Below are 14191 nucleotides of genomic sequence, written 5' to 3' on the forward strand. Positions count from 1 at the left end.
ACAGCCTGGCAGAAGTCAGTCACTTGGGTTCTCATCCTAATGAGTTTCTCCACCGAGGGGTTAAGAGGTTAACAGCAGCATCCTGTCTGCTACTCCCTGGTACGCCATTGTTTGCAGTCCTGCTGGCTTACTCAGAAGCCCATGCACAGTGGAGAGGATTAACCTACAGCTCGTTCTCCAAGACTCGCCTTACAGGGCCTTAAAATAATTTTTTTTTTTAAAGGAACTAATAATAATAGCAAACCACATGTGACATGCCCTGGACCCTTCTGCAGCACCAGACCCCAACAGAAGGGGTCTCTAAGACTGTCCCCTAAAAAGGAGACCCACGGTTGAATGGGGGGATAGATCACCTGCTTCTCATTACAGGAAGGAATTTCAAATATTTTCTGAATAGCTCCGTGGTGCTGGGAAAAGGAGAAGAGCGCAGCAGGCGCTGAACAGTGAAAGACTCTTTACAAAGGGGCCAGCAGAACCAAAGTAGATTATTTTTGGTGGGGGGGGGGGGGGAAGGAGGTAGGAGGGAGGGGTGTAATTTCTTTGGAGGAGGGAGCAAAGATAAATTTGAGGAGGGTGCCAGGGAGGAGGAGGAGAGCAGTGAGAGAATTCCAGCTAATCCTGGAACACTAGCCAATCACCCTACCCAGAGAAGCTTGTTCTCCATCAGCTCAATTCCTTTCCCCGGTACGCAGGGGAGGACAGCTGTCCCTGCACAGCACGCACATCCTGCTGCAGGGTAGAGGAAAAGGGCAGTTTCATTCATTCACTGTATCAAATTACTTGAATTTACAGAAAACGCACTTGTAAAAAAACATTTGAGAAACACAGCGGCAGGTTGCACAGAGACCTCTGGAGCCTTTGAATCCAAGAGACATGCATCTGCTAATCTCTCTACAGGGAATGGGCATACAGGCAGAGCTGGCAAGTACCCTATGCCAAAACCCTTGCATCAGGGAAACATTTAAGACATTTCTCCATAGCATCTTTCTATTAGGAGACACTCTTGTGCCATGTTTATAACAGCATTTAAAAGAGAACTGGATAAATTCATGGAGGTTGAGTCCATTAATGGCTATTGGCCAGGATGGGTAAGGAATGGTGTCCCTAGACTCCATTTGTCAGAGGGTGGAGATGGATGGCAGGAGAGAGATCACTTGATATTACCTGTTAGGTTTACTCCCTCTGGGGCACTTGGCATTGGCCACTGTCGGTAGACAAGATACTGGGCTAGATGGACCTTTGGTCTGACCCAGTACGGCCATTCTTACGTTCACATTCACTAGGGCTATTCAGTCGGATTAGGATTTTGGTATGTTATCAAAGCAGGACAAGTGCTACTTGCAGAATTAGCAGGAAGGGATGATTCATACCCCAAAAGTGACTGCTTTTAAAATATAAAAATGTCATCTTAGGTAACATCTTTCAAGAGCTGATACAGTTAAAGCTGCAATGGTGAAGGCCCTTACACCAAAAGCAGTGAGCTTGTGTGAAGGCACAGAGCAGACGGGAAGCACAGGAAGACCAAGGCTACAAGGTCAGCTGGAGCAAATCCATGCAGAGTTTTCAGAGGGAAAAAATAAAGAGCACCAGTGGAAGGCAAGATCTGAGGAGGGGGTGGGAATGGTCTCGTTTTGCACTGGAGAGAAGGTAGATGCTGAATTCTGCAGAGCAGGGACTTTGGGAGCCCAAAGACAATGCCCTTGACGTAGTTAAAGGTGGACGCTCAGGACAAGATGGTGAGCACAACAGCTGTGGTGGATAGATTAAGGGCATAGGAGGAAGAAAGCTTAATTCAACACGAGGGAAGAATTCTATCACCAAAGGTGGCAACAGACAAGGGAACTCGACTAGGAAAAGCCAGCCAAGGACAAAGGTCCATGGCTGGTCACACCATATCAACTCTTCTTGTTTTCAGCTTCTTTGTATGCCATTTAATAAATGAAAACATGAAATCTTTGATGTCAGCAATTGCTGTGGTTGCCTCAGGGTATTTAACATGAATGGAAGGGGAGAGGAAGGTCCACGTGATCAGGAATGCAAGGACAGGGATGTCTCCAAGGTAGCCTCTGCATTAAGATGTGGTCCATATCAGGAAGAAGTCTGAGGCTATCATGCCCAAAGACTGCACAGAACTTCTCATAGCATCTCCTTTGTCTCAGGTCTTCAAGAAAGTTGACGGCTACGAGTTCAAAGCTAGTTAGTACTGGGCTGATTAACAAGCAGAAGATCCATGAGGCCCTACTAGTAACACATTGTAGCTGGAGAGCCTAGTTACTTGTCTGTAACCCATTATAAATTTTAGCACTCACCACCAGGTTCCAGCTTTCAGGTCACAATCAGAAATCCTTCCGTCAACACATCACCACTGGAGGCGGAAAGCTGCCAAAGAATGCTTAGATCATTCAAAGGACTTCCTGTTGGCAAAAGCAGTACATAAAATACCGAACGCACTCCCACCAAGCAATGTTTGGAGAGGCATATACACGACAGCAAGTCCCAATCCACCCATTCTCACTGATCTCTGGTCAACATGCCAGAAAAATCCCCAGGAAAGCGGGTAGCGAATTATTTTAGATGCAACGCTAGCCACGTAAAAAGGCATCACTATTGTTCCTTAAGGCCATTTGCTGGGACCAAATACCAGAACGAACTCAAGAGCGCTTTTATCCTTCAATGAGGAAAAGCAGCTTCATGTCCATAGTCCTTCCTGTTTCCTTCATCTCCCATGTTCACAGCAGAAACTATTCTTCCTGTAACCAAAATGGAGTAGTTCTGCAGGGACCTGGATATAGCTGACACCCAGAACCTTAACAATAGCGCAGCCAGATGATGGGCTGAGGGCTTCTAATCTACTTGAGACAAACTTACAGACTGGTTTCCTACTTGCTTAAGGGTCTGTCTCCATGGGAAAATTGACCACAAGAGCTACTGTAGAATAAGCTACTTTGGAATAGCTCCCCTTGTGGACACATTATACCAGAATAAAAATGATTCTATTTCAGGACAATACCTCATCTTTGGAAGGACAGTGATTACTCCAGAATAAAAAAAATTCTGTTCTGGAATAATAATAATAAAAAAAAAGTGTGTCCACATGGGGAACAATACACCTTATTCTGCAGTAGCTATTCTGGTGAATTTCCCTGTGTAGGCAAGCTGTAAGACTCCCTAAGCTTTCATTATAAAGCAGACACTGACCCTCATTTTGCCTGAGTCAAGACTTCCACGGAGTAATCTCATTCACACCACATGTAGTGGAAACGAAGGCTTCAAAACTTCAATGCCCTGGGGAGACTCAAGGGAAACTCTTTACAACCCCAAGTCTTTTGGTTACCTCTGATCACTGTTTCCTCATCAGATTTCCTATCTTTTATTTGGTTCTTTCCCCCACCCATTGGCTGTAGGAATAGCCTTAGCCAGATCCCAGAAGTTGGCATCTGGCTAGTCACTACAGTACCACTTCCTAATTAAAAAATAAAAAAGTTTAATATTTCTTCCCTTGCTCTCAGCCTGTAGAGCAGAGGTTCTCACACTGGGGGGTCGGGACCCCTCAGGGGGTCATGAAGTTATTACATGGTGGGGGGGGTCGCGAGCTGTCAGCCTCCACCCCAAGCCCTGCTTTGCTTCCAGCACTTATAATGGTGTTATAATATATAAAAAAAGTGTTTTTAATTAATAAGGGAGGGGGGGGGTCGCACTCAGAGACTTGCTATGTGAAAGGGGTCACCAGTACAGAAGTTTGACAACTACTGCCGTAGAGTTTCAGGTGAGGGACTGTTTAAAGGTTCAGATTCTGGGGGTTGCCTCATGCCCAACTGCCTGGAAAGCTTATACAGTATCAGCATCTCTCTCTCTTTTTTTTTTTTTTTAAAATAGAAAAAAACAGACTGCAGTGTAATTTTTGAAACCCTTTTTGCTTAGGGCAGGTTTTCACACTGCAGAATGCAGTGGCTGGCCTGGTCATGTTTACACATAAAGCAGCTGTGGGAACACCAGACACTGATCACACCAACATGGCAACTTTGGCTCTTTTTAATTTTTTGTTGTTAAATAAGCAGCTGGTAAAGGATAAAAGGCATAAGTGAATTCTGTTCTCACATGACTCCTAGAATAGATCTTTGCTCTAGGCCACGAGTGTCGAACACCCAGTCCACCTGCTGCAGTTATGTCACCTGCATGAGGTAGTCAGGATCTTTAGCTTTAAACTAAAAACAGGGGCAGTTTCTAGCCCATGTCTATGAAGAAAACCTTCCAAACAAGATCCAAGTGTACCTAGTCTTTCATTGCCTTTCCGAGTCTGTGGGCAACTGAAAAGAGGAGGTTACTTACCTGTAACTGGAGGTTCTTCGATATGTATGGTCCCTATTATTCCAAACGCGGGTGCACATGCACACCATGTGCTAGACGGTTTTCTTAGCAATGCCCTGTTGACCTGCACACATGTTGGGCATCCCCTCATGCTCGCAGAGTGTAGAACTAGCCATGCAGGTCGATGCCTCTCCAGCGACTCTCTTACTGCTGAATAGTTGAGTCTGCAGCAGAGGGGATGGAGGGTGAGTATTGGAATATAAATAGGAACCACACATCTCTCAGAACCTCCAGTTACAGGCAAGTAACCTCCTCTTCTTTGAGTGAGGGTCCCCATATGCATTCCAAACGTGGGTGTGTAGAAGTCAGTGTGAAGGGGGGTGCGAGGATGCGAGAGGAAGTGCAATCTATACTACGACGTGGCCCACTGCAGCATCTACAGCTGCCCCTTGGGTGGTGGCATTGTGAGATGTGAATGTGTGTACGGATTGCCATGTTGCTGCACAACAGATGTCTTGCCATGAGATGTCTGCTAAGCAGGGCGAAGTAGCTACTTGTGCTGGCACAGAGCGTGCTGTAACTCTATCAAACAGCAGTATGTTGAATCGCATGAGGCATTCACGGATGTACCTAGAGACCTATTTGGAGATTTGTTGGGGAGAGAGAGAGAGCCTGGCCCTTGGACCAGTCAGCAATGGCTACAGATTTGCTGATGCATGAAAAGCATGGGTCATATGGAGCTGGAATGCCAATGCACAGCAGATGTTAAGGGAGTGCAGGGAGCAGTGTAGTTTGGGGACAGAAGACAGGGAGGTGGATGCACTGATTGAGGTGGAATTCTGACACCACCTTTGGGAAGAACTTAGGGTGGAGCCGTAAGCCCACCAGGTAAGAGAGGCCAGAACCGTGTGGGGGACAGCCACCCTAGCCTCCAAATGGTCCTTCTGGGATCTGTAAATGAAGAGGAGCCACAGTTGGAGGCAATGCATGCATAGACGTGGGTGTGGTGTCACGGAGGTACAGGCTGCCATATGTCCAAGGAGGGAGAGAACGGCAGACCATGGTGTGTGGATTGTGTCAGAGGCCCACAATCATTGCTGTAGTGTTGCAAAGAGGTCCTCCAGAAGGAAGGCTCGTGCTGCAATGGAGTAGAGCCACATGATGATAAAGTCGATCGTCTAACTTCTCATTAATGCAAATACACGGAGCGCGCGAAGGGCGAGGATGGCAGAGACGAGTTCTTGTCAGGACAGCATGACAAGTGAGCTAGTCTTTGAGGCAGGGATACACCGAATAGCCAAAGTGGCGCATTTGTGCTGCTACTATGGCAAAAACTTTGGCGATGACTCATGGAGCTATGTCTATGCTGAAGGGGAGGACTCAGGATTGGTAATGGCAGTGAGCCACGCAGAAGCGGAGAAATTTCCGGTGGATCAGGTGAATGCTGACATGGAAGTAGGCATCTTTCACGTCGATAACCGCAAACCAGGCCCCAGACACTGGGATAATCAATCAATGTCAGCATCACCATATGGAATTTGGATTTCCTGATAAAGGCGTTGAGCACCCAAAGATCTAGAATGGGGTGCCACCCTCCACCCTTCTTCGGGATGAGGAAGTACAGTGAGAAGCAGAATGTCTGCTTCTTCTTGGAGGATGCGTTGAAGGGATGGGTTCCCAGGGGAAGCCCTGGGTGGGGAGTGATGAGGGGGAAATGATAGGAATTCTATGGAGTATCCATGATGGATGATCTCCAGTACCCAACTGTCCATGTGAGCAATGGCCCCCAATGACAACATGGGGTGCCGCAGAAGATCTTGCATGTCAAAACTGCTGTTTTGACTGCTGCTGGGTTGGGTCAAGCAGGTGATTGTGGCGGAGGAAGGGAAGCGAGGGCATTATGAGCAGAGCGATCTATGTGGCACCTCCTGCTGCTGCTGTTAGTATGTTGGCTAGAGAGCATGTGGTTGGGGACAGAACGGTTGCCGTTGCTGCTTGTGTGTCTCAGGGCCTGGGTGTAAATGCCGAGACACTTCAGCATGGTTCAAGAGTCCTTCAGAGAATGGAGGGATTCATCTGTCTTATTGAATAATTAGTGCTCAAAGCGGAGGTCCTCTATCAAGTTTTGGACCTCCCTGGGAGATCCGGACAATTGGAGCTACGAGTCACTGGGCATCACGGTCACCAGAGAGCAAGAGGATGTGTCCTCTGTGTTCACAGCAGCCTGGAGCCCACCTTACCACCAGTCACTCCTTGTCTACCAGCGCCTGGAATTGCTGCTGTTGGTCTGGTGGCAGCTTATCCCTGAACTCTGCTAGCCTGTTACAGTTGTTAAAGTCATATTTGGCTAGCAGAGCTTGATAATTGGCCATGCGGAACTGCAGTCCTGCTGAAGGAGCAGACCCTCCTGTCTAGCAGGTCCATCCTCTTTGCCACTCTGTCTGGGGAAGTAGATTTTTTGAGGGTGCTGGGGTGCCTGTTTTGCTGCTGCATGGACCACAAGAGAGTTTGGGGCTGGGTGGGTAAAAAGAAAGTCTGCCCCTTTAGCAGGAACAAAATACTGCCTCTATTTTCTTCTCTCTGGCATAGGAGGCAGAAGTGCGCCATGCTGTCCTTATCTGTTGCAGAATGGCCTCATTGATGGGGAGAACTGCCTGAGAGAGTCCCTGGGGTTGGAGGATGTCCAGGAGCGGATGCTGCATGACCTGGATCTCCTCCAACAGAATCCTCAGGTCCACCACCACCGTCTGAAGCAAGTCCTGCTTCTGGCAGTGGTTATCAAACAGGGAGAAATAAGAGCCTCGTCCAGTGACAACGAAGCACCATGGAACCAGTTCCATATCTTCCTTTGCCTCGTAAACCGACGATACGGAAAGTGAAAAAGGGCCAAAAAAGTGTCCCTAGGCATTGGAGGATCTAGCGGATAACGATACTAGGCCTCTGCAGCGGGGTAAAGCTGGAAGGTTATGGCAATTTGGTCTGCAAGTCCGGACTCCGACGGGGCCTGGGAGAAAACGAGGGCTCCAGCTCTGAAAGACCCCTCGGATTCTGAGAACGGTTCCAGCAACGGGGGGTACTGTTGGTACCAGAGGGCTGTGATATGGCAACAGGACATGCTTCTCCGGTAGCAGCGGCAGCAAGGTTCATCCGCTGGAGACGGAAGTACTGTGGCAAGCGGGGGTCCAGAGCGGAGCGGAGAACGTACGTATGGGAGGAGCAGCTCCTCCATCAAGAGCAGAGGCTCCAACTGCCCAAGAGTGCATGGTGTCCCCCTGGACACAGCTGTGGGTCCAGACGGCAACAGTGGTGCTGCTTGATCCAGTGAGCCTAGAGGCACTGGCATGACGGACAGTGCGCATGCTGGTGAGGGTGCCTGTGGGGTTATTGAGGCAGTCGTCAGTACCACCAAATCCCACTTGCACTTTGCCTTGCTCTCAGTGTGATGCAGCTTGGGTGCTGGTCCAGCTGGATCCACATGCGACCTCTCATCTGACCTGGCACGGTTCGGGGAGGAAACGCTGGGCAATCCAGGACGGGGATCTGCTCTTAGGCCTCGGTCCATGCTTTTTACCCTCATGGCAGGGCTTGTCCATCTCCTTTGGTACGGATGGATCCAGAGCTTGGGAGGTGCTCGGAAGGGCGCTCACCGGTGGTGATGGTCTCTGTACCGGTGGTTTTGCGGGTCCCGGATCTGGGTGCACCCTGGGGTGCATGGGTTCTTCCATTAATTTCCAGAAGCTAAGCTCTCGAGCCTCCAATATTCAGGGTGCGAAGGACTTACAAACAGCACACCGGGCCGTGATACAGGCCTCGCCAAAGCAGCAGCGGCAACTCTGGTGCTTGTTGATCACAGAAAATGAGCACAGGCAAGAGGCACAGTTCTTAAAGCCCATTTTCCCAAACAGGGGGAAAAATTACACTATATAAGAAGAAATATAAAACACTAAGGCAGCTATGCACAACTATCACTCTCAAGCTAAGACTCCGGCCATGTGGTGGTAAGAGGGAACTGGAAAGGAAACTCTCGTCTGTGAGCATGAGGGGACACTGGTGGGGATCAATGGACTCTGCTAAGAAAACCATCTGACTCCGATGCATGGTGCGCATGAGCATCTATGTTTGGAATACATACAGGGACCAATCATACTTGAAGAAATAATGATTCAGAGAAGTGTGAACTCCCTGCCCTGCAGCGGTCTCACAGGAGTGAGAACTTTAGAGGCCAGTGCTGACAGCACTTTATTTCATTGCTGATCATTTTAGCAGATGGATGGGGAAGGGGGACGAAATTATGAGTTTCCTGAAGAGGATGGGAAGAAGAGGAAGAAAAGAGAAATTGCAAGGATCTTAAGGGGAGCATATTCTCCCACAGGTTGATGCTCTCTATGACAATAAGGGACTGAAAAATAAATGACAACTAAACTTTTAGTTCCATTGTTGTGCACACTGCCACTGACATCAGTGGCAGCCCCATTGTGGCTCAAGGACAACACATAGGCCTCAACGTTTCGTCTGGTCTACAGACCATAATTAGATGTGGGATTCATCCCTATCCACAGAATGAACTCGACACTCCTGCTCTAGGTGGCACACGGCACCTTTACGAATGGATTATGCTCAATCAGATAAGTCCAGAAATTCAGAAAGGCCCCATTTTATGCTGTGAAATGTTAAACTCCAATTTTCTTCAGTCAAGGCAGCTTTAAGGCATGAGGAATAGTTAATAAGAACAGGAACTAGCCTGCGCTTTCACGTTTACTTGAGAGAAGCGAGGCTGCTCCCAGCAGCTATTTTAAGGGAGATGATTTGTTTAAAAAAAGGGTAAGGGAGGCTCACATTCCTCCAAGTTGAAGCCTCCAGAGAAAGGGGTTCATACCCCTCTGCTATGGGCTAAGCTCACCCAAGATCTCAGACTATGATCTCACTAGTTGCCAATTATGCAGCAGGAATAACATTGCCCAGAATGACACGGCACCATCACTGCAGAGCAACACACCCCACTGATGTAACATGATGTCAGAGAGAGAACAGTGAAACATGCTGAGGGTCTGGGAGAGAGCCGTGAATAGCTACTACTCCACATCTAGAGACCTCCACAAACACCAGCGAAAGCCACAAAGCAACACATACACTAGAGAAGCCCTTACTACAGCTGCTCTCACTGGCCAGGTGTCAGTAGCTGTATTAGATATAAAATGAATTCTATACCTGTGCCAGCATGCAGAGTAGTCAATACTCTAAACTGTTTCAGAATAAATGTAAAGTGGGTTGCTTCAGCGAATGCCAGACAGACACGCATGGTCTACACATCTCCAGCATACTAGTGAGTCTAGATTATACAGCACTCCAAGGCACAATACTGAACACAACAAACACCATGAAATGATTGTAATGCCAGAGAAGAAATAGCAACCACAAAGAATCTAACCCCATGTCGACCATTCCTCCTAAAGGCAAGTAAAGCACCCCACCCCTTTTACAAGGGCATGCATTCTAATAAGAAGCCTGTGGAATGTAGTTGACAGACACATGGTATAGGGATTTGCATTGGGTTTGATTGAGGGAATCGCTTCTGAAGTACAATCATCAACTTCTATTTAACTGGCTAGGGCTAGAACAGAGGGTGTATGGTAACCATTTCAACAGGGGCTGGGGGATATGAAGCTCTGTGCAGGTTCCAAAAGTTGAGAGTATCAAACTAGAGGCTTGCAACAAGAACATGAATAACCATTAAGGTTCCCATCACCATCTGATTGGATGCATATCCAAGAGTGTCACCTTTGAAGTATAGTGAGAGCACAGAGAACCCAGTCAAGACCTCAGATGGCTTCTATACAGTGTCCTCAAAAACCCATGTCAACAAGCCACAGAAAATAGGTTAATTACACACCAGATTAGAGACTTGCCACTATGATGGGACAATCCCTAAGACAATGCACGAAGTGACAGCTTCCCGGTAAATGTCAAGAGTTCAGCAGTTATTGCCCAAGCTGTTTACAAACCAGTCAGGATTTCCCACTGGGTTCAGCTATCATTCTCTGTCAGCCATTCAGATTTGTGGCTATTTTATTTCACACACCATGCTCCAACTCTAATAGGCCCGACATGCCAGAGATCAGGTCTCAGTCTGTCCACTAAAACAACAGGTTCTGGAAGTACAGTGAACCACAAGATTCACACCAGATCATGGAAGATACAGACCCTCCATTCTCCACCAGTGGTAGCAATGGTGAAAGTTACAGCACACTCAAGGCACAGATTTATTTATATTCACCACTGTATCAGCAGTAGAAATACCTGTGCCCCATCTACACAGCAGCTTATATGGTTGCTACCACCAGAGGTAAATATAGCCTGAATTTTCCTACTGTAGATGCACCTTAAGATATTATCTTTCACAAATGCTATGGCTAGACATACCTTTTAAAACTCTTACAGAACCTCCTCTGCACAGCTAAGCTCATCTGCAAAAGGTGCAACCCCAATACATGCTGATGCTCATAGAGGCCCGTTTAAGATCAGAATCAGGCCTTTAAGGTTTGATCATCTCCAAGTCACCCATGGTGACTTGATGGGCATCAAGTTCATGTTCTAAAGACTTTGATATTAGGGTTACTGCTGGATAACGATAGGGAAATCCATACTCATCCATGACCTTTTTCCTGGCCAAGCTTCAAACAGGACAGGCATAAGGTCACAGAGTCAGAAACTGCACTAGCTCTGCTGGGCTTTACTGATGTTTTCCTCGCCTGATTTAAAAGGGAAAGATTTCACACTCAAACCGAGGTGGAAAGAGAAGCATGAAGCTGAGGGGGGCACCCTGCCCCTGATAATGTCAGTGAGAAGGAAAGGGGGGGCACATGGAGGTTACTATGGCTCTGCAAGACTCCAACAGGGCCAGCTCTATCCCCTCTGTGACCTTAGCTCCTGCTATAAATGGGGGTGGGGGAGGGGAGCATGCCATGCCACACTGACCCCTTGGCCTGGATGCCTGTGAGGAAACATGCTTTCCAGCACCTCCAACAAGAGAACGTGTCCAGTCACATCACCAAGAGCCCGTTCCCAGCATGCAGCACTGGGATGCTTTAATACCCACAACCTCCTGCCCTGGGGGGGGGAGGGAGTCACAACCTACCATCCATCCTGCCCCCTCCCCCCCAAAAAAAACCCACCTCTCCGGTGACCCTGGGCCAGGGAAGGATCCACAATGACCCCTACAGCTCATCCCTCCCAGCTCCCAGCTCAAGGAGTATAACCCAAATGTCCTCCCCTCAAAAGCCCCACACGGCAACCCTCAGCACAACACCCCATCCAAGGGGGAGGCGCTGCCTCACCTGCCCCTCCAGCTACATCCCCCACAGCCCCACATTCCCCCCCACAATGGTAATCCTATAAGACAGTCCCCCCATTAACATTCAGGGGTGATGGGGATGGTCCACCTGCCCCCCCATTACGCAGCCACCGTACCAACACCCAAGGGAGCAGGGTCATCCCACCTATCCTCCAACACCATTTGATTACCCCACCCAAGGGGGAGCAGATGCCATATCTGCCCTCCCCAATACCCCTTCCAACCACATATGCCCCCCCCCACACGGGCAATGCTCCAATCCCCTCAGGAGACATGAGGGGAAAAGCCCCCCCCCCATATTTGGCCCTCCAGGAGACGTGAGGGAAAGAACCCCCCCCAGATTTGGCCCCCCAGATGACTTGAGGGGAAGACCCCCCCCAGATGACTTGAGGGGAAGAGCCCCCCCCATATTTGCCCCCCCCCAGGAGACCTGAGGGGAAGACCCCCCCCATATTTGCCCCCCCCGATGACGTGAGGGGAAAAGCCCCCCATATTTGCCCCCCCCGATGACGTGAGGGGAAAAGCCCCCCATATTTGCCCCCCCCAGGAGACCTGAGGGGAAAAGCCCCCCATATTTGCCCCCCCCAGGAGACCTGAGGGGAAAAGCCCCCCCCAGATGACGTGAGGGGAAGACCCCCCGAGATTTGTCCCCTCCCATGAGACGTGAAGTAGCCCCCATGCTCCACACACACACACACCCACCCCCCCGGGCGGGAAGGGGCTCCTGCCCCCGCGTCACTCACCGGCTGCGGGTCCCTCCCCGCCGCTCCCTCCTCCCCGCCGAGCGGGCCGGGGCTGCAGGGCGAGGCCCGGGCTCCCGGGCGGTTCCGCGCCAGGGGGAGCGGGGGGGAGGGTCCGGCCGGGCGGAGCGGGGCGGAGGCGGCTCGGCGCTCTCGGGCTCTAACCGGACACACCCGGCCCGGCTCCGCTCCGCGATAACAATGGGGCTGCCGGCGCAGCGCCTCCCCTTATATAGCCCGGAGCACGTGACATCTCCCCCCGCCCGGGCGCGGGGCAGTTCGGGAAATAGAGTTCTGACAGCCCGGCCTGCGCAGTGGCCGCTGGGAAATGGAGTCCGGAAGGAGGGGCTTGCTGGGAGTTGTAGTCGAAGGCTTAGCCTTTCCTGGTGGATAAGGCTGGGAGACGGAAGCTCTCGCAGCTGCAAAGGGAAATCAGGCCCCGGGAAGAAGCATGGGAGGAATACAGTTCTGCACCTGCTGGTTAAAAACCAAGCAGGCATGCATGGGATTGGGTGGAGAGATGCATTGTGTAGCAGAGCCATCACTGCTGTTTGCCTTCTGATGGTGGAGCCTTTAGAGGAATACAGTCAGGCTTTTCTCTAGCTCCTCCACAGCTAGGAGCTTTTAAAATAAATAAATAAATAAAAAAGCAAAAGCAAGAAGCATAAGCTTTTAAAAAAGTAAACTGACATTCATAACACACAGAACTGCAGCTTTAACATCACAGAGTGTGACAGCAACAGAGATCAGGTCATAGGGAGGAATAAGGTGAAGCTTTTGGTCTTCCACAAATTTAAAGCATCAAGAGTGCAGGCAACAAGAGAGGAATCTGGGCAAAAACCAACCCACCATACACTGCCCCTCCACCCCTGCCAAAATCCACTATCTGCTTTGTGTCCCTGAGTACCTATCTTCTGTACAACACAGCTCTTTGCCTGCCTGCAGCAAGAGTTTGCACAGATAGCTGAAAGGAACAAGGCTAGGGTGCAAAATGAATTGCCTTTAGTGCAAAGGTTCTTAGCTTCGCTTTAATATTACTCACCCTTCAATTACAAAGAGTATAAATGTTAAGTAATGTAATATCCTGGATCACCACTGGATGGAGTGTGTGCAATAAAGATGCATTGAGCAGAAGGGTCCTTGGAGCCTCTGTGCATTTGCAGTCATTGAGGTCTCCAGGACGGAAACGATTCTCTCCATACAGCGATCACCAAGTCTTACAGATCATTAAACACAATCTTTACAGTTTAAACCCCAAGGCAATCATGAACCAGTTACACTAAGAAACAAGAATTGAGAAGCAACAGCTGGATTAGCTAGATCTAAGGAAGAGAAAGTTAAAATTCAAACAGTAACTCCACAAAACTTTTAAGTGTAAACTCCAGTGATGATGGAATCAGCCCACCCATTGAAGAGTTCTAACAAGACCAGCAAAAATCAACTTAGAAAGATGGATAAGAGGGCCCGTTAACAAATCCCCGGATCGGCACTTACACTAAGATAAGCCACCACCATATGTTATCAACAGAACTTCAGGTTGAATTGTTAGTAAGGGTAGTGATGGGATAAACACGTCTGCAGTGAAGAAGCCCAACTGCTGAGCTCTCGGTGTAAACAGCTCCAGATGGAAGAAATAAGGTGACCAGAAGTGGAATTAGAGAGGAGTCTAGACAAGAGATTAGAAAGGCCAGAACCAGCAGGAATAAGCAAAAGCACCTTATTTTAGAAATAGTGAGCAGCTGCAGCCTGATGTAGGGGGTCAAAGGGCAACTGAGTCAAAAAGCAGTTGGAG

General features: G+C 49.1%; 1 protein-coding gene across 4 annotated transcripts in view; it reads right to left on the reverse strand.

Annotated features, from left to right (window-relative positions):
- The window catches only part of CSRNP2 (cysteine and serine rich nuclear protein 2), a 30628-nt gene extending 16716 nt beyond the window's left edge, over window positions 1–13912 (reverse strand). Inside the window, exons 1-3 of one of the 4 annotated variants that reach the window (XM_044994428.1) lie at window positions 12403–12584; window positions 4330–4532; window positions 2310–2414 (exon numbers count right to left, since the gene is read on the reverse strand). The gene's annotated coding sequence lies outside the window, so the exon portion shown is untranslated. Of the gene's footprint in view, window positions 1–2309; window positions 2415–4329; window positions 4533–12402; window positions 12585–13893 lie in introns of those variants that run through there. The other 3 variants (XM_044994430.1, XM_044994429.1, XM_044994431.1) reach the window with 3 other exon arrangements.
- Between the last annotated feature and the right edge of the window lie 279 nt (window positions 13913–14191).

This window comes from Mauremys mutica, chromosome 20, assembly GCF_020497125.1.
Source record: "Mauremys mutica isolate MM-2020 ecotype Southern chromosome 20, ASM2049712v1, whole genome shotgun sequence".
Taxonomy (NCBI): Eukaryota; Metazoa; Chordata; order Testudines; family Geoemydidae; genus Mauremys; species Mauremys mutica.